This window comes from Pseudopipra pipra, chromosome 1, assembly GCF_036250125.1.
Source record: "Pseudopipra pipra isolate bDixPip1 chromosome 1, bDixPip1.hap1, whole genome shotgun sequence".
NCBI classification, from domain to species: domain Eukaryota; kingdom Metazoa; phylum Chordata; class Aves; order Passeriformes; family Pipridae; genus Pseudopipra; species Pseudopipra pipra.
The window spans coordinates 83,665,355-83,686,875 of record NC_087549.1 but is presented as its reverse complement, the minus strand read 5'-3'; the positions used below and the strand labels follow the sequence as shown (position 1 = coordinate 83,686,875).

The window sequence follows — 21,521 nt, the reverse complement described above, 5'->3', positions numbered from 1 at the left end:
CCTTTATGTGAATATATTAAAACGAGCCAAACAAGCTGAGTTTCTCTGTTTTTCACGCTAGCTTCCTGCTGCTGCACCCTGTGCAAATGCTGTCCCCACAAAACAGAGCCACATTGCACACTCTATGCCTACTCTTTTTGCTAGCACAAATGGCTTCAGAGGGGCTCCTCACAGAATAGTCACCAAGGAAATGGTAGCCCATGCCTTAGATGCATGTCAGTTAAGTAAGTGCCTGTACACTAGCTTACAACCAGCACTGTTTCCTTTGCAAAGGAACAAATGTCCATCTCAATATAGGTCTTATGACAGAAGAAACAAGTGTATGAGTTGTTCTGCAGCATGGAAGCTGCTGCTGATCTGTGTCACCCCGCACAAAAGTTACCACTTGTTCATATATAATTTAATGTGGAATGTGGGAAATCTGTCTAAGGGAAAATGCAAAACTCTGAAGGCAGCAGGTCAGCTGGAAAAACACCTTCCTTCTACGTTCCCTGATGGCCATGTAAAGAGGTGACCCACAGCTAGGAAGGCGGATGGCCTAACAACTTTACTGCACTAACATTTTGCCTTTGCAAATGCTCACTAGGTTGGAAATGAGGATTCACTCAATTCCCACTGCCCCCTGTGTTCAGTCCCTGTAGTGAATTACCAGGCAGTTTCGGGGGACTGGGGGAGGATATATGGTCTCCTACCTAACAGAGACCAAAGATCCGTGCTAAGGGTCAAAGCCAGCCACAGAGCTGCCACGTACCCGTCCTGAGCCAGAGGCTTGCTGAGAGCCTGCAGGAATGATTGTCAGCTGCAGCTCTGGGAATTACCAAGCTGGAAATTTTTTAGGGTGTCCATGGTCATCTCAGTACCACTCAGGTATCACAGTGCTTAAGAAGTAGTGAATTTGCTGGTACCTTTTACTGCAAGACTGTTCTCAGTCTTGCCCTGAAAGCTGCTTGCAGGGAAGAGGGTTGATACACCTCTGCTCTTTCTCTTCCTGAATTTTAGCTGTGGGCATAGGAAGGGAACTGGGAATCACTGCAGTGCCATCGTTCTTGAGCGTATCTTGCCATGATCTTGGACCTTCTTAAATGAAAGGTAGCAATTACCCCTTCCATTACCCTTGATAATGCTTTATTAGTAATTGCAGTGATTATCTATAATTGCCAGTGTTAATAGTGTGCGGTGATTGGCAAGGTTCAGCTTACACTTGATTTCTGCCTTGAGCGGGGGAGGAAAAGGCTGTTTAGTTTGTCACTGCTGTCCTCCGTAATGACGCGTTTCACGTCAACTAAACACACAGCTTAGGACCAAGTGGTTGTATTTAGGATGTTGGACTAAATTTGCCTTTCCAAATTAAGTCTAATGTTCACCGTAAGCCAATTCCAGATTATGAAGGACTTTCAGAAATATCTAGGATCACCAGGGAACCTGCTGTATTATTCAATCATGCTTTGAAGTGAATTGTGTTCGAGAACACACTCATCACTGGGAGTTGAATTAACACCTAAGTACCAGAAAACTTGCCTCATCTGCACTGGGGAGGACTTGGTTCCTTGGTTTGTCATTTTTATAGAACCAGCCCCAATGTCACCATAAACTGAGATTTCGCTTTCAGAAAGCCTAGGCAGAGAAAGAGGTAGGGCAGCTTTACAAGAGAAGGACTGGCAATTTATCACTGTGCAGAACTGGAGAAATCCTGCCCCAAAAGAGGGCTCCATAGATTTGTTTCCTGATAGAAGACAGTTTGCCCTCTTGGCCCCCAAATAATATGGGAATTGAAAGAATTATTTACCAAAGGTGTTTCTGGATCAAAGCCCTGCTACAGCCTAAGCTCAGTGAGTTTCAGGTTCAGATCTTGATTCTCACTCTTGCATTTCTCCTCTGGACTGAACCTGCTCCTTCGAAACTGCTGGAGATATGAGTATGTTAAAAGGAGGGTTTATTTTCAGGGGAGAAATGAACATAAAAGCTATGGAAAGGAATTGCGTGGATGGAGACGCACTTTATCACATGCCTTTGCAGTCCATATCTTCAGGGCGCATTAGTTCTCATGTATTAAATACAAATTTAGGACTTAGACATAGCATATATGATGCATATGTATCTAATGGTCTTTCATAAAGTCTGACAGGCACTTGCTGTATACGAACCCATACACTTTCCAAAGCTCTGCTCTCCAGATTTCCCTCCCAGGTTATTGGAACAAGGTGACCTTCTGTGGTTACTAATCCCAAGTGGGTGACCTGATTGTTTATGGGATCGAGAAAGACCCAACAGACTGATGACTACTGGAGTGGGACCTGGGAGCAGCTAATTTAAAGCCACTTTAAACTAACTTTTGTTTTCTGCCTGAGCTGGCCCAGAGAACTGGGGACAGTTGTACCCAGCCTGGTGCATCCTGACAGTAAAACTCTACATCCTGCTGGGACTAGAAACAACGCAAAGCCATTTTCTCAGGAAACAGTTTCATGCAGCCATGATCTAAACAATAAATTACACATCAGTTTTGAGCAGGCACCACTGGCTGGAAAGATTTTTTATTTTAAATCTTTTGCCGGTGTTTATAGTGTGGACATACCACAAATGAAGAAAATGTAAAGAAGTTGAATTCAACATGATTGTATTTGCTGATCTTTTTGCATGGTTCCTTCTAATTAATTTGGGAGCTGTTCAGTGAAATTTGGCTTCCTTTTTCTTTTCTAGCCAGTAGTTTTACTTTCAGGACCTAGGACAAAAGGAAAATTTTAAAGTATTTTCCTTTATATAGTGTTTTTTAAGTTTGAGAAAAGAATCACAATCATTAGTAGTATTTTTGCTTTAGTGTATATTTGTGGATGCATTTATTGTTTGTGTAATATTTGTATTTTCAATGAAGTTTGTTCCTCTGGTGTCTCTTTCATCCTGTTTAGTCAAACCTGGTTTATTTTCTGGATTATTCTTGTGATTGTACAAGTGTCTATGGTCTGACATTTGAAAATTTCCTTTACCTGGGCATTTATACACATGATTTCACACAGCCATGGGTAGTTCTCTGTTGACGGGATCGGTCCAAGACCCTTAAGGGAGGCTTGAGCAATTTTAGGAAGTGATGAGAATCACCCTTTTGAAAAGCCAGCCTTTTGTTTAAGGATTGATCAAATCAGATGCTGGGGAACTGATGAATCCCTTGTGCTTACATCTCAAAACCCCTGGCTTTCCACAAGTGACACGTGGTTGTCCCTAACAATAGACAGATAAAACCTGAGTTAATGGTCAATCTGGTTTACAGTTATGTGCATTTTATTTAGATAATTGTCAGACCTGCAATATGCTCACTAAGAAATGTGAAGACAACTTAGATTTACAGGCATGTCTTATGTTCATGTAAAGAAAAATTTGGGGGTATGATGTTTAAGATCCTGAGAACGACCACATGAGTCAGAAGCTGAACACCAAAGTAGCTTATGAAGGATCTCAAAAGGGAAAACAAATGTCCCAAGGTCATCCTCACAAGGGAGATAAAAAAATGGGAGACTCTGCCAGCAGGGCGAGGAGGCTTGACTTTTAAGGCTATCATCTCCCTGGTTTTGGAAAGGGTGGCTTTGGGTCAGACAGGGTGAGAGGAAAAAGCCCCGGGCCCCAGCCAGCTGGATCGATCTGCAGAGACCCATCAGCAGCACAAAAACAGGCCCCACCTCCACTCCTGGGGTATTTTGGTTGTAGTGAAAGGCTCAAGAGATAAAGAGAGGGAAATTTGTTCTTTGCTAAATTGATATTTGAATTGTGAAATGTTTCTAATAAAATGCAACTCAGGGAGGAGCTTCATCTGACCAGCATTTGGATGAGTCTGATACTGAACAAAGTGATATCAAATAATACACTGCATCTGAGTATAGGTTAGACTGAACCAGAATTATTTCATGGCAGTACATATCCACAGCTTATTGAAGTTGGAAGGGTGGCACCCAGATGTTTTATGCTGCTAAAGCACCTGGGTTCTTTGACATTCTCATTCTTTACTCCCACTCCAAATGCAGCGTGATGCTTCCCATAACGTCTTTCTTAATTGCAAGCAAGAGCTTGAAACTTGCCCAGGATCAAAGGCTGCATTTTGACAGTTCAGGTGCAATTAAATGTGAGTATCAAGTAGGGTGTCTGCAATTTATTATTAAACCTATGTTGAAGTGCCGGCATAACATTAGAGTCACGACGCCTTTTTGCAGATCACGTAGATATCTAAATGGGTGTGCTTGCAGACTGAAAATTGTGCTCCAGTCATTGGAGGCTTGGGCAAAGCCCAGCTAATACTGAATAGCCAGCCAGTCCTATAACAGTGTTTTTCATTGCAAACATAGGTCTCTTAACTTGCTAAAAGGGAGCTGGGGCAAGCATTCAACAAAAAAATGTCTTTAGTCATGGACCAGATATAAGGGAGCCAGATAGCTGCTGGCTTTGGAGCAGTTTTGAATCAAGAACATTTGCAGTATCCTTGGTATTCACACTCAAAGGCTTCTCTTAGAGCAAATATCTGCCTGAGCATGGAAAAGCAAGATCACATTTGCCTCTGAGATCTGTGCTCCGGTAGATTAAACCCATGAATGTTTAACCCACTCTTTTAAAAAAAAAAATAGAGGAACTTGAATTAAGCAAAACATCCAGTGGGATCCAGACAGAATGAATACCAGAAACCTCCTCAAATGTTTGTTAAGGTAGAGGAGAAAAGTAATTGTTCTATAATTTCCTCAACTCCTGAAAAAAGCACTCTCTGCTTCTGTTCTTCTTTTGTAAGAGATCTTTAAACATGCGCAACTACAAGAGAGAATTGATGAAAACTCCACGAACCCAAGTCAGTGTTTCTGTGGGGTTTATAAGAAATGCTTGGACACTGGAGTGACAGTTAAGGTTCCCTTTTGAAGAAATATGTCAACTGCTCCATGGTTGTCCTGTCCGCGGTTGTTTCTCCTTGTCTCTCATCAGAAAATAATTTGTACTCTCTTGTGAAAGTAATGAAAATCTTTCCTCTTTTGCTGCCATCTCTTTTCCTGCTGGATTGATGGGTGTTACAGACACTACTGATGTACTGTCTGAGGCTAAAACTCAATAACAAGCTGAAATAATATTTAAGGAAATGAGTCAATATGCAAAACAGGAAGGAAACACACTGAATTAAACCTAGAAAACTACATAGCATAGTGTAGTGCAGGGGTTTAATACCTTTGTACTGTGAAACTGGGGAAATGAACTTTCAGGTTCAATGTCTGTGGTGGGCGGCATTTCTACTCTCTCTAGTCAAAATACATTAATTACAGAAGGATCAAATTGGCATGAAGGAACTGCTCTCAATGAAGTAACACAAATTTTAAAGCATGGTGGAAAGAAAGCCTGGTGAAAACTGTCCTGAAGGCCGGAGGAGACAGGGAAAGGGAAGATGAAATCAGTACCAAAAGAGTGAAATGCCAATCCCACTCAAGGATCATGTGGCTCGAGGAATATGGGGAAAGGGAAAGGAGTTTGACTCTGTGCTGGAAATTTTCACCTGAAGGTAAAAAAAGGGAATAGTGTGTCCTGGAAGGTTTTAAAGAAAAATTCGTGCTCAGCCTATTGTCCAAGTGGTGCAGTGCTGCCTGTAAATATTGAAACATAACTTTACCGAATGGGCTGGCTGAAATGCTACAACCCAAGCACCGTGAGAAATGTATTTGTCAACACATTGAGGAGAGTGGGGGGGTTGGGTGGAAAGCAAGCCAAATTAACGACAACTGCCAAAAAAGTAGAGCAAAAAAGGTATACTTTCCCTTGTTATCAGAAGCTGACTTTGTGCCAGGCTCTGTCAGGAAGCGAAGGGAAAGGTGCTCAGAGGCTGCCAAGTCCCCAAACAGGTCTTCATTTCCTGCTCTTAGTATTTTGCTACATTTGTATTTGGTCAAGAGTAAGGGGATGATGATAAAGATAGATCCATTATTTTGTGGAGCAAGGAGGAAGACAGGACTGCCAGAAAAATCCCTTAATTTGGATTTGTGGCCTTGAGGCCACTTTGTCTTCTTATGGTCCCAGAACAAGCCATGGGAGCTGAGGGAAACTTCACTGCACTTCATGCCCCAGGGATACCTTCCACGCTGGTCTTAAAGAAAGCTTGGAAGACTATAAACAAGTTTTTGAATGCACCAGGAGCTGGCTTTTATTCTCTCTGGTTTGCATATTGTGAAACTGGAGCACTGAAAAGTTGATTTTCAGAGTTTCCTACTGCTCGACACCTACATGAAAGGTCAGCATTTCAGAAGCACTATGGGTGCTCAGGAGGAACCAAGGATGACTGCTCTTTCTCATAACTTTGAGCAGAAGCCACTTCTTTGCTAAATTTGCTAGCATGCAAATGCTGGTGAAAGTCAGCACTGCAGTTGACTAAATCAGAGTTTGCAATCTGTTCTTTCAGCACTAGATAGAGCCTTTCGTTATCACTGTGGTTTTACCCTCCCTAATGACTAATGCACTAGGAATAAATCAGTGACATGCAAACTGGCATGTTTTTCAGCAAGCACAATCGTCCATGAAATTTCTATAATTTTTCTCCTTCTCCCCATCCTGCCCACTTAACAGCATTTTTCTTTCCCTAGGAAACCGATCCTTACTGTGGGGAGTCATTTACAGTGCTGGCAAATGACTCAAAAAAAGCATTATGAACAGAGATGTCTCAAAAGGCCAGTTTCTGGCACCACACCACTTGGGCAATGGGCTGAGCAGGAATTTGTATTTAAAGGCTTGGTCTATGAATAGGGGACTTGGTTGCTCGTGATACCTCTGGGCAGAGAAGAAACAGTGTTTCTGTGGTCCATTATCATGCCATAATTATCCCAGATGTAAATGAAGAGCTGGAGTCACAGCCATTGAAACGGAGGCAGTGACAGGGAATTTCACCTGACATATCTGGTAATATTTTGGAACCAGTGATCCAAATTCAAGCACAAAAACTGCCATGTATTTATTGCATAAACATATATATATTTTGGACAGCTGCAATATGGTGTGTACTCCTGCTGTTCTTTTGACACTATTAGCTCAGTAAAACTACTAATTGAACTTGTAGTGCTGAAAATACTACAGTCATATGTGTAACTGCAGTGTGTACTTCATAAATGAGATGATGCCACCATGAACTGTGAAAATAATGCAGCTGTATAAAATTAGAGTTATGAATGTGCATTGGCATGCAGTTCTACTGTGCAAGCCAATGCTGGTACCAAACTGTTCCCTCAAAAACGCGGGCGTTTAAACATGCTTTATAGGGCTGCAATTGCTTACTCTGCACTTAGTTTCTGTGTGGAATACAACGCTGGTATTTTTTTTTCCCTCCATCCAAATTTTTCTACTTTGATGACATTTCTCTTATGATGGCCGACCTCCAAGGTAGGTGGGCTTTGGTTCAGTTTTGGAGAAAACTACCCATTCTGGTCTGTGACCTGCTGCTGTGGTCCAGGAGCTCCCAGGTGGAGGGAAGTTGAGAAATGGGACAAAGAAAAGTATGACAGTGGGGGATTTTGTCTTTGCTGCATTGCTCTTCTAAGGACAGAGAAAATCCTCAGCCATCACAGGCCATCTGCATACAGCTCCTTAAACAAAGAACAAACTAGAACAAGGGACAAACAAAGACCTAGAGTTGAAAGTGGAAAAACAAGGAACATAATTATGGTCAAATGACACCCAAGAGACAGATGTTTGGGAGTGAATCCTGATGACTCACAGAGGAGGGAGAGGATGAGGAAGCAAAGACCGTGATTGCTATCAGCTTCTGGAGGGAACTTCCCAGGCACATCCCAGGCTATCACATGGTGATCCGAGGGAAGAGGCCAGGAGAGATGAGGGCTGCTTAGTAAGTGAAACATCTCTTCTTTGTGGTCACAGGGAAACCTGGCCAGACTGCCAGGACATTATCTAGAGAAGACAATGGTGATGAGAGCAAATGAAACAGGTTTGTGGTTGTGGGTTGTTTTTTTTTTTCATAAAGTAATCTGCAGCTGCTACAGTATTGCAACATTAAATATGAAGGTTTAGAAGCAATTAAATCTCTGGCCAGTGTGACTACACTGATGGATGATTCCTGAAAGAGGCACACTCGGGATAAGGATAGTTAAGCTATCAGCAGATAAACAGAGATTTGCCAGCTTCCACATGCAGAGCAATTGCTGCAGGCAAGGGTGCATCACTGGGGGGTGACTGCCATTGTTTATCGATCTTGATAAGCATTCAGAAACCTCTGTGAACAAATAGCAGCCATGGCTCTTATCACCAGGGCCATAAACCGAGACTCTCCCTCTGATACTACTCAACAAAAAACCCCAAACCCCTACATCCCAGAAGCGATTAGCAGCATGTGGGAGATCTGTAGAAAATACTGGTGAGTCCATATGCAGAGCCCTATGCCACAGCACACTTTTCTTACCTCAGCTTACCAGTGGTTGAATGAAATGAGGTGGTGCACTACATGTATTTAGCAGGAAAAGATCACATCTCACAGACAGTCAGAGTAACCTTGCTCTTTAAATAGTCACTATTTAAAATTTCATTTTTCATGCCGTGGCAACTCCATTGCAACCCCCCCCACACCAATGCCTTAAAATATGGCATCCACAAGAACCAACCTGCTGGTGAGGCTGTGATGGTGCTTCGGCTGCAGACATGACTACATAGCATCAGCTCCAAAGAGAGGTTTGTCATACTGCCATCAGCACTTTCTTGTTATATGGGATGTCTGGACAGGTAGGACTCTGGCATTAGACTCTGGCAAGCTGCAACCTGCAACTGCAGCTTTTTTCAGAACTCAAAAATAATTCAATGTGAGGCAAGGATTTGCTGCCCTGAGAGACCAGAAATGGGTTCCCTTCTCACCTTTGATTTGTAGTTTGGTCCTCCTTGTCCATTTGAGCACTTCCCCCAAAGCTACCTGGCAGTTTCCTGGAGCCACCATCACACGTCAGAAAAGTTTTCCTCTTAAATTAAAGGACAGGGCAAGCTGGCTGTGGCTGGATCTGGATAGAGCAGGATGCTGTTATTTAGAACACGACAAGAATGAGAAAGGTGGTTATGAATGTTCAGGCCAAAGAATATACTTCATAGCAGCAGGGAAGGAATTATGGGGCATGAGGTGAAAAGAAAAGAATAAAATGCTAGCATTGAGAACTATGCTGCCTGATCTGACTTTGATAAAGTCATAGCGAACAAGACTGAAACTACCTGGGCCAATGAGTCTCCTGTGGAGAGCAGACTGATTTGCTTAAGACAGCTATCATGGGTAGGAAATGTGACATCCCAAGCAGGGGAATGGTTTGGTGAAGTTGGTCTCTCTCTCATGGCTCTGTTCAGGCATTTGCCTAAAAGATACTGCTACCGAGTTCAGAGCCTGTAGACCACTGGATTTGTCCACTTCTACTATAGTGGGGTAGAGAATCTGTCTTCTCTCATCTGTTGCTAGCAACATTGGATAAAAACGCATTCAAGAGAAAGCAACACCCTTCTGACTTTAAGCTGTAATTGAGCTCTGTCACACATAGCTGAATCCTGCTTTGAAAAGCTCTGCCTATACAAATATTTTCTTCATGTTCATTTGCCACATTTTCCTTTAGGCACCAGCATCACAAAATTTTGAATAGTCTGCAGTATACTATATACTATATTATATGTGAGGATATTAGCCAATAATATCCTTATTCAGTAGAAAGGTTGGGCACACGTGACCTAAGCACGGAGATATATTGCTGTTACTTCTCCCACAGAGGATCTTTCCCTGTGTTGATCCATGTCCCCTTAGCTGGGTCCCTACTCTTGAGTCAGTGGTGAGCAGCTGGGGAGGGACTTCCAGAAGAGAGTAGTTATATCTCTCCCATTGGAGTCAAAGGCTTTTCTTTGTTATAAATTGGGAAGATGATGATGAAAGGAAACCTTAGCGGAAAAAAGAATAAGACAAAAGAGGCTCAGAGGTCTGTAAAGCATTGTAGAGCTATGTCAGAATGGGTTTAAAAAAGACTGAAAGAAAGAAGTTAGTAGAAAATTAAGCAATGGAGAGGTCAGACTTGCAGGTAAGGTGAAAACAGCAGCATAGCATTTAAAGGAAGAGAGACAGGAAGGGAATAAGCCATGGGAAAAACTAAAACTAGAAATAGTTGGAAGGGAATTAAAATGTTAGAGGGAGAGCATGAAGAAAGCCATGCAATATTAGGGCTACCTTCTTGATTATTTTTCACTGGCAGCTGCTGAGGGTCCCATTGCTGCACATTCCCCTCCCTCCATGGAGAGCAGCCAAGCACTTCTCTTTGAGAGAGATGAATGTGCAAAACAGTTTTGAATGCTTCAGCTTTAAACAAAACACTCTCCAAAGCCCCCTTCTGCCTTGGGCAGCTTCCCCCCAAGCCTCCCTGGTGGAAACCTGGCAACTTTGTAGACTGTCATGAGCTCCTTTTGCAGATTGGTCCATTATTAATACTGAAATATGAATACTGGTATGAAAAAAGTGAGAATCAGGCTAAATTTCCTTGCAAAAAGGAGAGATGTAATCTACTCCCTCTTCCGTGTCTCTCCTTACATGCCTTGTGCTCACTCCTTGCAGACAGGTGGGTGAAGATGTCAGCTCTAACTGGTGTAGAACTGCTTTATGGGACCCTCAAATCCTGTTGCAGTCAATGGAATTTCTGCCAGTCACTTTGATGGGACTTGGAGTGGCCCTGCAAGGCTCACACCCCTGAAACTCACACCAACCCCTACCCATTGGCCTCTTCAGAGAATCTGATCGGCTGAGTGATTTACTCAGTGGGAAAGTTGTGAAGCTGAGAAACAGCCTTTAGTCCTTTTAATTCTTCCCGTGAGTAAAGGGAGGCCTTTTCCAAGCCTGAAAAAGTGTATAAAAGAAAAGCCTTTCTCACAGGTAATTTTTTATCAGTCCAAGCAGTGACATAGTAAATTTTTCAAAAGCTTGCTAGCGATTTAAGGGCGTAAGTCTCATCTGACTTCAGAAATGAGACTTAGGTTTTTGCCCTTGAGCCACATCTCTAAGGACGTCTGTGCTCCTTTAAGGAAGAGGTGAAAATGGGGTTCTAAGCAACTCTTTTTGAATCAGAGGCGTGCATAAGAGCTGACATGTCACAGGACTGATATTTGACATATGGATCTAGGCAAGTCGTGCAGCCCAAAGGATCTGAACTGGAAACCTCTGCACTTATTTTCAGGCAGCAATTTATATGAGATCTAAGTGGCACTGTACTAGAGAACATGAACACCCTTGACTGGAGCTCTAGGAGAGTGAGTGTTAATGAGGTGCATCTATGAATTTAATAATAAGCTTATTCTCTCAGACCGTATGCAGGTTGTTTGGAAAAACATATACTAACTGAATGAGTCTGGAAAAAAACCAGAGTGTTTTAAAGCTTTCCCATTGTGGTGGTAGAACCAAAGAAGCTCTGCCATGTTGATGGAGGCCACAGCGGTAGGACCCCTGCTAGCGAGGGCTTCTGCACTGCTGCAGTCACAATGGCTTTGTAGCTGGTGAGATGTGAAATGCTCTCAGAATCATCTTGTATTCAGCAGGGTATGAGGCAGAAAGCCCATAAGGACGTACAGCAGCAACTGTAGTCTGCCACACTCTGGACACGGTGACATAGGTTTGAATGTTGCTGCCTTGGCAGGTCTGTCCTGAAGACATTTGCTTGCATGAATAAATTAGACACAGATGAAATCCCCCAAGCTTCTTCCAGGGGTGCAAGGGCTGCAGGATGAGGCCCTGAAGGAAAGGCTGTGCAAGGATAGCCTCAAACAGAGCAGTTTGACCAGGCACCTCTGGCAGCAACAGCATTATTTTTTAAAATTGCTACCAGCAATGCAATCTCTCTGTGAGACATAGATAGGATGCTTTCGTTTTCAGAAGCTCCAATAAAAAACCCCATATTTATTTCATATATTCATGTACTTAACTAGCCATACTGTCTATCCCAGGAAATCCATGGGATTTCCCGAAGATCTTTGTTACTTAATTCATTGTAAATGGTGCGGAATCTGCAGATGTAGTGTTAATTATAAGTGATCTAATTTTCAGGAAGTGTCAGGATAAAGTGCAGTCACTGCCATGCTAGCACTCAGCACATAAATATCCCGGTGTGCTCGTTTTTCTATGCATGCTTCAGATTTGACACTGAAATTCCAGCCTTTGGTCCTTATCCTGTTAGCACGATGTGAGTAAAGTTATTTAGCTGAGGATGCTTCAGTGCTTCTCCTGCAGGTAAGAGCTGGCAAGATCAGCCAGTGGTTTGCAAATATGTAGTGTGAACAAATCAAGAGAACAAGTCTGCATAAACATAGAGACTTATACACCTCACTTTATTTTCTCTGCTAAAGTACATGATGATGGGAACTGTCTTGCTAATTGTTGGACTTTCGTTTTTGAACACGGGCAGGGTGTTCTGCCTGTGATAACCATAGGGTTTATAACATCAATCATGGAGTGTACAGCACCCTGAACTTGGTGGCTGTTTCGTCCTAATGAACTATATTTAGAGTGTTTACACAGTGCGCATTCATCTTCTCAAGGTCTGTAACATGAACTGTGGACTCTTACTGCCCTAAGGGTAATATATATGGTGCTTCTGCTAGGCTAGAGAAAATAACCTTTCTCCTACTCAGTTCGCTTTAATTAATGTTAGAGTTGAGTTGCACCACTTTTTTTTTTTTTTTTTTTGGCATACTCTGGGGCATGTTGAGACCTTAAGCTTTTGGTTAACATTTTCTGTGCCAGATGAATACCTCAGTCTGATTCTGGAGGGATGTCTCTGGATGTTCAGCTCTTTCTATGAATTTTTTTTCCACAACAGCTTCTTGTGAAAGACATAATGACATTGCATGCATAGAGCTAGATTTTCCAAATAATGTTATCACTGCCTGGTTGTAGTTTCCTTTCCAGAGTGCAATAGCCAAGAAAAGTGGTGCAACTCAACTCTGACTTCTGTGAAAAACACCTATATTCAGCTAAGTTATAAACCCTTGGAAAATCACAGTTTACACACACCTGGCAGAGGCTTTCTAAGTTTGGCTGTTAATCTCTTTGATGTTTCAGTCTGTGGAGGCCTTGCTCTGATCTATGGCTGCAGGGACCGAGAGGGAGGTTTCTGGCAAGGCTCTTCTTGGTGCCTCCTGGTACAACCATGGAGAATTGTGCTCTCTGTCATTGACCTCCTGACCCCAAAAGATGAGGAAGAAGGGTCCTGGCCTTTATTTGTGGAGTTGGCATAAATAGGTGGACTAAAACAGCCTAGAGAGAGAGACTTGAACTGGGGACTTGGAGTGGAGAAGATACTTGGCCTCACTGTAAGAAACCTGGCGTGCGACTTTGGGTGGCAAATTGAGGCTGGAAACTGCTGGGATGAAATGTGGGCAACAGTTGGGCAAGAAAAACTTGGGAGGTTGTGCTGAAGAGTGGAAACTGGCCTATCAGGGCTGGAGACCAGGGATGAGGGAACAGGGAGCCTGGGACCTGGAGCGTGGGTGGTGGCACATGGGGAGGTAACAGGGTAGGTTGGCAGTGGGGAGCAGGATGATAAGATTGTGCTTCTGAGAACCCATGTAACCGAAGAGGAGCCCAGGATGCTCCGAAAAGCAGCATGCACTCATGTAATTGAAGTGTGGGATTATGTCAGGAGGGACTTGAAGTCACCTTTAGTTTGGGTGTCTTCTGATTTTGAATGCTTACATTTGCAAACTCAGTTTTCTCTTTAATGGAGCTTTTTGTCAATGATAGGACTACCTGTTTCTCTGCAGGGAGCTGGCGCCAAAAGGCTATCATGATGCTCTAGTATGCAAGTCCTGAACAGTGTTGCATTTAGTAAATTATGATGAAACATCTCCATGTCATTTATTTGTGGTGCTGTTTGTATATGAGGACTGTAATTCTCTCAAACCTCATCTACTTCAGAGTAGAATGAATTAACATGGATGATTGAGGGGCTGTCTAACTAATGGACTTTCAATACAGTTAATGCCCGGGAACAAATTCAGTGTTTCTTTGGATAACGGAAGAGTTTAGGTTTTTTAAATAATCAAGTTTTGGTAATTTAAATTCACTGGTGTCAGAATGTTTTTCACATAGACTTTTTCTCTTTTTCTAAATATACAGCAAACTATTAATTTTTGAGAAGATACAGGCATGACTTGGTACAGTTACAAACAAAGATTTGATCAATATCAGTGTATTTTTCTAAATATCGCCTTGTGATAGGATAAGGGGAGATAAAAGCACAGCTCTGGAGATAATTGCCAGAGCTTATAAACACTCCTCCCCCCCACACCCCCCTTTCATTTCATGACAGCTGCAGCAGCAGAGACAATATCCAGGACTGTACAGAGAGTGCTGGCTGTGGTAGCACCCCTGGTGTGTTTATGCAGCTCTCTGCACTAGCAGTAAATGATCAATGGTCAAAAATGTCAAAATCCAGCAGTAGACAGCTCTGAGTGGCCTGCTGTTGCTGACCATGCTTTGAGCTTGGGGTTGGACAGGAGGATCTCCAGAGGTCCCCTCCCACCTCAGCCATGCTGTACCAAGATGGGCCCAATGCCCATCTCAGGCACATCCATATAGGCTGCTCAGAGGCTGGTGGTGACATAGTGCCATAGGTGGGACCCTGGTTGGTGGGATACAGGGTTTATGGCTCCTCCGATGTGTCTCGCTGAGACTAGTCTGGGCCACCTTTTTGAGGGAAGCAAAGGGATGTGTCAGCAGACCCAGGTGCTCTCCAGGATTAGGAGCCTCAGGGTGCTGTTTGCACTGCCTATCTGTGGGCACTAAACTTCAGTGAGAGAAGCATTTTCCCCTGTTTTATCTGTGGAGGGAGATTAGCCCAGGCAGAAGGAGACTCAGAGTATGGATTTCTGCTCTGAATCACCTCCAGGGACATTTTCCCTTTGGGTGTAAGGGCAGTCAGCTGATACTGAAGGAGCAATTTCCCTACATTTTGTGCTTCAAGATGTCAATGCACCTGAGATGTCAATGCAGGCTAAGAAAATGGGATTTGTTCAGCCTGGAAAAGAGAAGGCTTCAGGGTGACCCAACTATGGCCTTCCTGTACCTGAAGGTACAGGAAGATGGAGAGAAAGATGGAGAGGGACTTTTTACAAGAGCCTGTAGTGACAGAATAAGGGAGAATGGCTTCAAACAGAAAGAGAGTAGGCTTAGATTAGACATTAGGAGCAAGTTCTTTGCTGCAAGGTTGGTGAGGCACAGAAACAAGCTGCCCAGAGAAGTTGTGGATGCCCCTGGAAGTGTTCAAGGCCAGGCTGGATGGAGCTCTGAGCAGCCTGGTCTGGTGAAAGATGTCCCTGCCCTTGGCAGGCAGTTGAAACTAGATGATCTTTAAGGTCCCTTCCAACCCAAGCCATTCTATGGTTCTATGATTCATTTTTAAGGTTATAGTTAATAGATAAGCATTTACAAATTATTGCTATCAGGAGACAATTATTGGTCAAATTCCTATACCCAACCCAAGGACAAAAAGTGGTCTAAATGGCATACAGATGAATAGAGAATGTGTTGTTCTCCTGTGGTAAGCATATTGACCATCTTCTCCTGCTTGAAGCCTTTAATGTTAGCACAGGGGGGAAGGCTCTCCTCCTAACTAGAGGGTGTTTCTGGTGTTTGGGTTTTTAATTGGGGTTTTTTTTTGTAGTTTTTTTGTTTGTTTCGTTCTCTTTTGGTTTGTTTTTGTTGTTGTCGGTTTTGTTTCTTTTTTCTTTTTTTTTTTTTTTTTTGAGACAGAGAGACTGAAGCAATTTATTAAATGGAGTTACCACAAATATATCTCCTTTTTACATGTCCATTTTCAGGTTAGCGACCTGTAAAAATACTCACTGTGCTGAATCTTTTAAAGCATGCAGTAAAACAGAGTTTTATGGAAGAGAACAAGGCAATGTATACGAGTCTGACAGATTTCAATGAGCCAAAATGTTCATTGTAATTTTATCACAGGGTATCAATATGAGAACTGACAATTACCTGTGATCAGTGAGGCCTGAACCTCTTTCCACCAATAGATGCTTTTTTAATCACTCTGGGCTGCGCTTTTGTCTCACAGTTTTAGGCAACAGCCTTCTGCAAAAGTTTTGTGTAAGGTGCGAAGTTTAACAAGCCCTGATTTGGTAATGATTTTAATGGTTAATATAATTTTTCCCCTTAGTCCCAGAGGTCTGAGACCATAGAAATATTCATTTTTTTCCACCAAAGGATGTTATGTGAGCAGGGGAGATTATGAAATTTGCTTAGATTCTGCTGTCTCATACATGTGTGCTCGCTGGCTGCTGGACTGAATGGAAAAGTGCTAGGCTCTCCCTGCCTCTTGCTTGGGGAGGGTTCAAAGAAGTTTTTTTCCTCTGCCCTATTAGAGATTTAAAAAAGAAAAAAAAATAGGGACATTACTGCCCCTGATTACTCCTCCTTTGACAGCTTGGCCAACAGTTTCAAAAGCAGCTGAAAGAAAACAGGAAGACACACAGACAGCGTGATGATTTAAACTTTGTTTCTCTAGGAAACAGGGCTAGGAAGAGTACGTAAGCCTCTTTGTAACAGAATCAACCTTCTCCAGACTTAAAATTGGCTCAGAAATGAAAAGGAATGGATCCTCCATGTGCTGATTATTTTAAAAATGCTCACAAGCTCTCATTCAGTTTTATGACTATTTTGTGACTTGCTCCTGGAACTGAAAGTTTGATACTGAGGTCTTATATATATATAGTGTAGTAGAGGTCCCTTAGGTCATCATAATAGAGATACCTTTGTTATGGTATCCCAGTGCTACCCTAACACTTATAGGGATTGCTCCCATTATTCCTGTGAATGATGGGGATCCCCATCTCCCCAGTACTAATTGTGCTTCGGTGAATGTGTCTGACAGCAATTTGCTCTCATTGACTGTTACATATGGTGTGCTTACAAAAATTGCTAGAAAAATCCAGATGGGCAAAAAAAAAGGTCCCCTGATCCAACCAGATTGGTGAGAGAATAGTAAAGGGCAGAAAAGCACAGCTGCCTTTGCATGGCACAATGCAGGGCTATCCTTCACTCTCTCCTTCCATGCCTCTGGCACTGGATGAACCCTGTTGAGCCTTTTTTGTCAGCTGGGAACTGAAAAGGGCAGTACCAAAGAACTTGCTGTTTTTTACAAATCTGTGTCCTGATGCAAGCTTTTATTGAAATAAACTGTGTGGAACAATCTGAAATCTATTTATCTTTCTTTTTTTTTTTTTTTTTTTTTTTTTTCCCCAAGCCTATTGTTGGGAACTTTCTTCCCCAGAGACTTACAGACTCTTCTGTCATAACAGGTGCAGCCTGGGGGACGGTGGTAGCAATCCACGGATCCTCCTGGGAGTAATTACGCTTCTTTTCGAGTTCCCCTTGTCTGATGCATCTCTCTGGTAGCACTTCTGCCAGGAGCTGTGCTCATACGTTAACTTTAATCCATTCAGTAGAGGGAGTCAGATGCTAAAATCTGAGCTAGCCCCTCCAGATCAGGACCTTGTACTTGCATGCAGGATCTGAAATACTTGATTCTTTGCTGTCTGCTTAGCCCAAGTGGGGGTGTCTGGGATGTCTTGATCTCAGCTGAGCTGGCTAAACTCTGCTGTAATGGTACAGTCACAGCAGCAACAACAGCAATATAATTAAGAGTTATCGTGCCAATGCTCTTCAATACTGTCTTGCAGGATCCATCTCTGCAAGCTGGTGTTATTTCTCTACATCTGTGTAGCTCCTCTGCCTCTCTGGTGGACATTGTTTGCAGCAGTACTTGCTGGTGCATAGTTGGAGGGACATTTGGTTCCATTTCATGATGAACTTTCCTCTCTTGTGTCCGTGGAGATCTGGTTCCATAGCACAGCTTCTAGACACCAGCTGCCACCTGTTTTCTAAGGAAGAAAGAGGGAACTGATGTAGGGAAGGTGCACAGAGGCATGTAAGGAATTATGCCTCCCAAACTTGGTGTGTCTCTTCAAAACCAGGATGTTACACAAAAAGCTGATGTGAATTTGGCATACGGATCTTCTTAAACTGTAAAAACAACCATGGACCCCAACTCCCCAGCATCTCAAAGGCTACCTTGAATGGCCAGGGTGGGAAGATGTGGGTCACAGCAGGTGCCATGGGTCATGGCCCATCCCAAAGAGCCAAAGGAAGGATGGCAGGAGGCCCCTGTACCCCTGCCCAGTAAGGGATGCCTCATGAGAATCAATGTGGGTTTTTGTTCTTCAGATTACTCAGCTGCATGGTGGGAGAGCAGTGAAATCTCTCACACAATCCTTGTAGCCGATCAGCAGAGAAGCAAAAGTCAGCTGCATGTCCTAAAATGATGCCTGTGGTGTAAAACACATCAGGATGGTAGTGACTAATACTTTGGAGACAGACACGAAGAGGGAACCAGTCTCAAACAGGTGGCTAAAATCTGGCCTATTTGACTTCTTCTCTGTTATCTCAATTATTTCATTAGGAAGTTTTGAACCAAGAAACACTGTGGGATGCAAAAATCTGCTTCAAATGTTCATTCTTAGAATGGTAATTGAGTTTTAAATATTTATGGCAGAACCTGGAGTTGTACTAGTGAATGCATTATAGACTCTCCCCAGTGGTAAGCCTGGCTTGCTGGAGTCCTTGCGCTGCAAATAGCCCCACTACAGCGAAGAGAGGGGAAAGGAGGAGGAGGAGACCAAGTAGGCTTCTGTGAAAATGATTTATTTAGCTGATTTTAGAGGTCTTACTCCTGCACAGGCATCTCTTTCAGTGTGGAGCTACGGGAACTGGGGAGGAGAGGGCTGTTCTAACCAAACCTGGAACCTGGATAACCTAAAGGTCTGCATTCATACCACTTGCAACTGTTTGCCATAAAACAACATTAGCCCTGCAAAAAGAATGCATCAATGAGGAGTGAAAGACTCTTGGCTACTCTTGCCATTTGTAGCTCTTGCTGCTTGCCATTACTTATCCCACGTGAAACACTAGGAGGTAACATATGCATTTTTTTTCTTTTACTGCTGATGGAAATAAGATTGTTTTCCCTGCAGGCAGTGCAGAAACGAATCCATGATCCTGTGCTCTGTAATAGGAATAGGCCGTGGTGCAATGGATAAAAGAGAGGCCTTATTCCTTAGCCCAGCCCTGGTCTGCTGTGGGAAGACAACATGCCACATGTACGTATTCTCTTACTTTAATGTGCACTAGTAACACAGCTCTAAGCGCCTAGCTGAGATTGATGGTCTTCAAGGCTCAAGGCACCAGTCACTTGAGCCCGAGAACCTGTTTTGCAGGGGGGTCTTCAGCAGCCCTTGCGTACCTCGCAGGGGCAGCTCTGGTGGGTGTGCTGGAACAGCAGCCCCTCGGGGAGTGCGCTCAGGTGCACCAAGGCGCCCCTCACCTTGGGCCAGGTGGCAGAACAAGCTGCAGCTTAAACCCGCAGAGCCCTTTGGCAGCGCTGAGGAACTCCCCGAGTACCGCATCGCCCCTCTCGCCGGTGGCCGGGCCGGGCCGTGCAGGGCACGGGGTGTCCGCGGCTGCCGCCGCCCTCCCCGCCCGGGCGGCCGCCGGGGGGTCCCGGTCCCACTCCCCCTCGCCCGCCGCGAGTGGCCGGCGCGGCCCGGGCCGGGGCGGGGTGGGGCGCACCAGGGACCGGGCGGCTCCGGCGCTCCCGTCGCCTCGGCCCCGCCTCGCTCGGCCCCGCACCCCGGCGGGGCGGGGGGGACGGGGGGGCGGCGCCGGCTGCCGGGGCGAAGGCGCCGGCTGCGGCGGCGGGCGCGGGGCTGCCACCCCGCGGGCAGGCACGGCGGCGGCGGATGGCGGCAAGGTCAGTGGGCGCCCGCTTCCCGCCGGCGGGGCTCCCTTCCTCCCCGGCTGTCCCCCCGGAGCGGCGGGCGATGCTCGTGTGCGGTGGATCCAGCGCCTCCCCCTCCTCCTCTTCCCGGCGGGGAGCGGGGCCGCCCCGGGCGCGGATGCCCCCCGCCACGCCTCCCTCCTTTCCTTCCCTCCCGCCCGGGCGAGGGGGAGACGCGGGTTTCGTAAGCGCCTGTCCTGGCCGGCCCCGGCGCGCTCGGCTGGCTGCGGGCAGAGCGGGGCTGCGCGGCTGCCGCTCCCGCGGGCGGTGCCGGGGCGATGCGCGGTGCAGGTGAGCGGCCGAACAGCGCCCGGGGCCGCCCGCTGCCCGCCGCACCCCGGGAGGCTGCCGGGGCACCCGGCGGGCACTTCGGAACCCGGCGGGGTCGCGCCTACATCGCGCCAACGCTGTTCCGAGCTGAGGAGGGTTATCCGTGTGCTTCGCGAGCAAGTAAATCCAGATAACTTAGAGAAGGGGTCTGGTGGGGTCCTTTGTTCCTGCGGGAGGTTTGGTGGTGGTTTAGCCTTGTTTGTTGTTTTTCTTTTGTTGGTGTTTTTCTTTTTTTTTTCGGTTGATTTTCCGCTCCCTTCCTCATGCCGGCAGTTAGCAGAGAAGATATGCGGTAACTCGAGTGCTGTCATTAAGTGCCAGACATCTCGCCGGGCTTTTAGGAAACGGCTTTAATTATTTTTTTAAGCCAACGAGGAGGAGAGGCGTGAAGCCCCCTGCCCAGGTAGGATCCCTGCTCTGCAGAGTGGCAGCGTTCAGAGTTCCTTACGGCGTTAGATGCTGTCTCCTGGCCGAGGTCGAGCTGCCAAAAATGTGATTTACGGACCCTGCCGACATCCATCACCCGAGCGCTTTGTTCCGCCACGCCGGACGGCGGAGGGACTTCTCCGGGAGCAGCTCTGCCTCTCCTGAAGCGTGGATACGCTTAGGATGTGTGCACCAGGCTGCTAGCCAGGGAGGCATTAAGGGTGTGTGTTTGTGTAATAGGTGTCTAGAAAAAAAAAAAAAAGCAAACAGGCTTTTGATAAGGTCCCATTAATTGAACTGTAAACATAGTAATTCCTCTGTTCTTGTTTCCTCACTGAAACTCTTCCTCACCGATATGGCCCATGGTTTTTGTTTTCTTTTTCTTCTTTTTTTAGTAGTACATTTCAGAGAGCTTTTGATACAGATTTGCTTAAGATTTTGGGTCTGATTGAAGCTGTTGGAACGTATTTGTAACCTTCCAACTTATGATGTATATGAAGGTCCTGTTTTCAGCCTTTCTGTACCCAGGCTGGGGTTACAGGCCTTTTTGAAATGTCCACCGAATCTGCACTAATGTAGAGCCTATGGGATTATAATAACAGTAATTTAGGAAAAAAAACCCTTCTGCTGAAAACACTATTGTTGGCTATGTAATAGTGTGTGACTGGATTTCAGCCTATTGATTGCGTGAAAGGTGAAACATAAAAGTACCTCTGGCCGAGCTGCGCACAGCTGGGACAGCCTTGTGCTGTTGCTGGCTGTGGCACTGGCAGCACTGGTGTGCCTGTGATGGTTGGGATGGAGCTCTGTGGAAAATTCCCGCCATGCACACGCTTTTGTTGGCAGTGTAATTAAAAAGCCCAAACCTCTGGTTCAAAGCTGTGAAGGTCTGTTAGAGGGTTTGGATAGCTGTCCGGG

At 44.9% G+C, this 21,521-nt stretch overlaps 1 protein-coding gene across 4 annotated transcripts in view; it reads left to right on the top strand.

Moving 5' to 3' along the window:
• The first annotated feature begins 19,727 nt into the window (after positions 1 to 19,727).
• The window catches only part of RNF152 (ring finger protein 152), a 43,435-nt gene continuing 41,641 nt past the window's right edge, over positions 19,728 to 21,521 (top strand). Inside the window, exon 1 of one of the 4 annotated variants that reach the window (XM_064662361.1) lies at positions 19,728 to 19,820. The gene's annotated coding sequence lies outside the window, so the exon portion shown is untranslated. Of the gene's footprint in view, positions 19,821 to 20,053; positions 20,139 to 20,182; positions 20,298 to 20,325; positions 20,825 to 21,521 lie in introns of those variants that run through there. The other 3 variants (XM_064662370.1, XM_064662355.1, XM_064662416.1) reach the window with 3 other exon arrangements.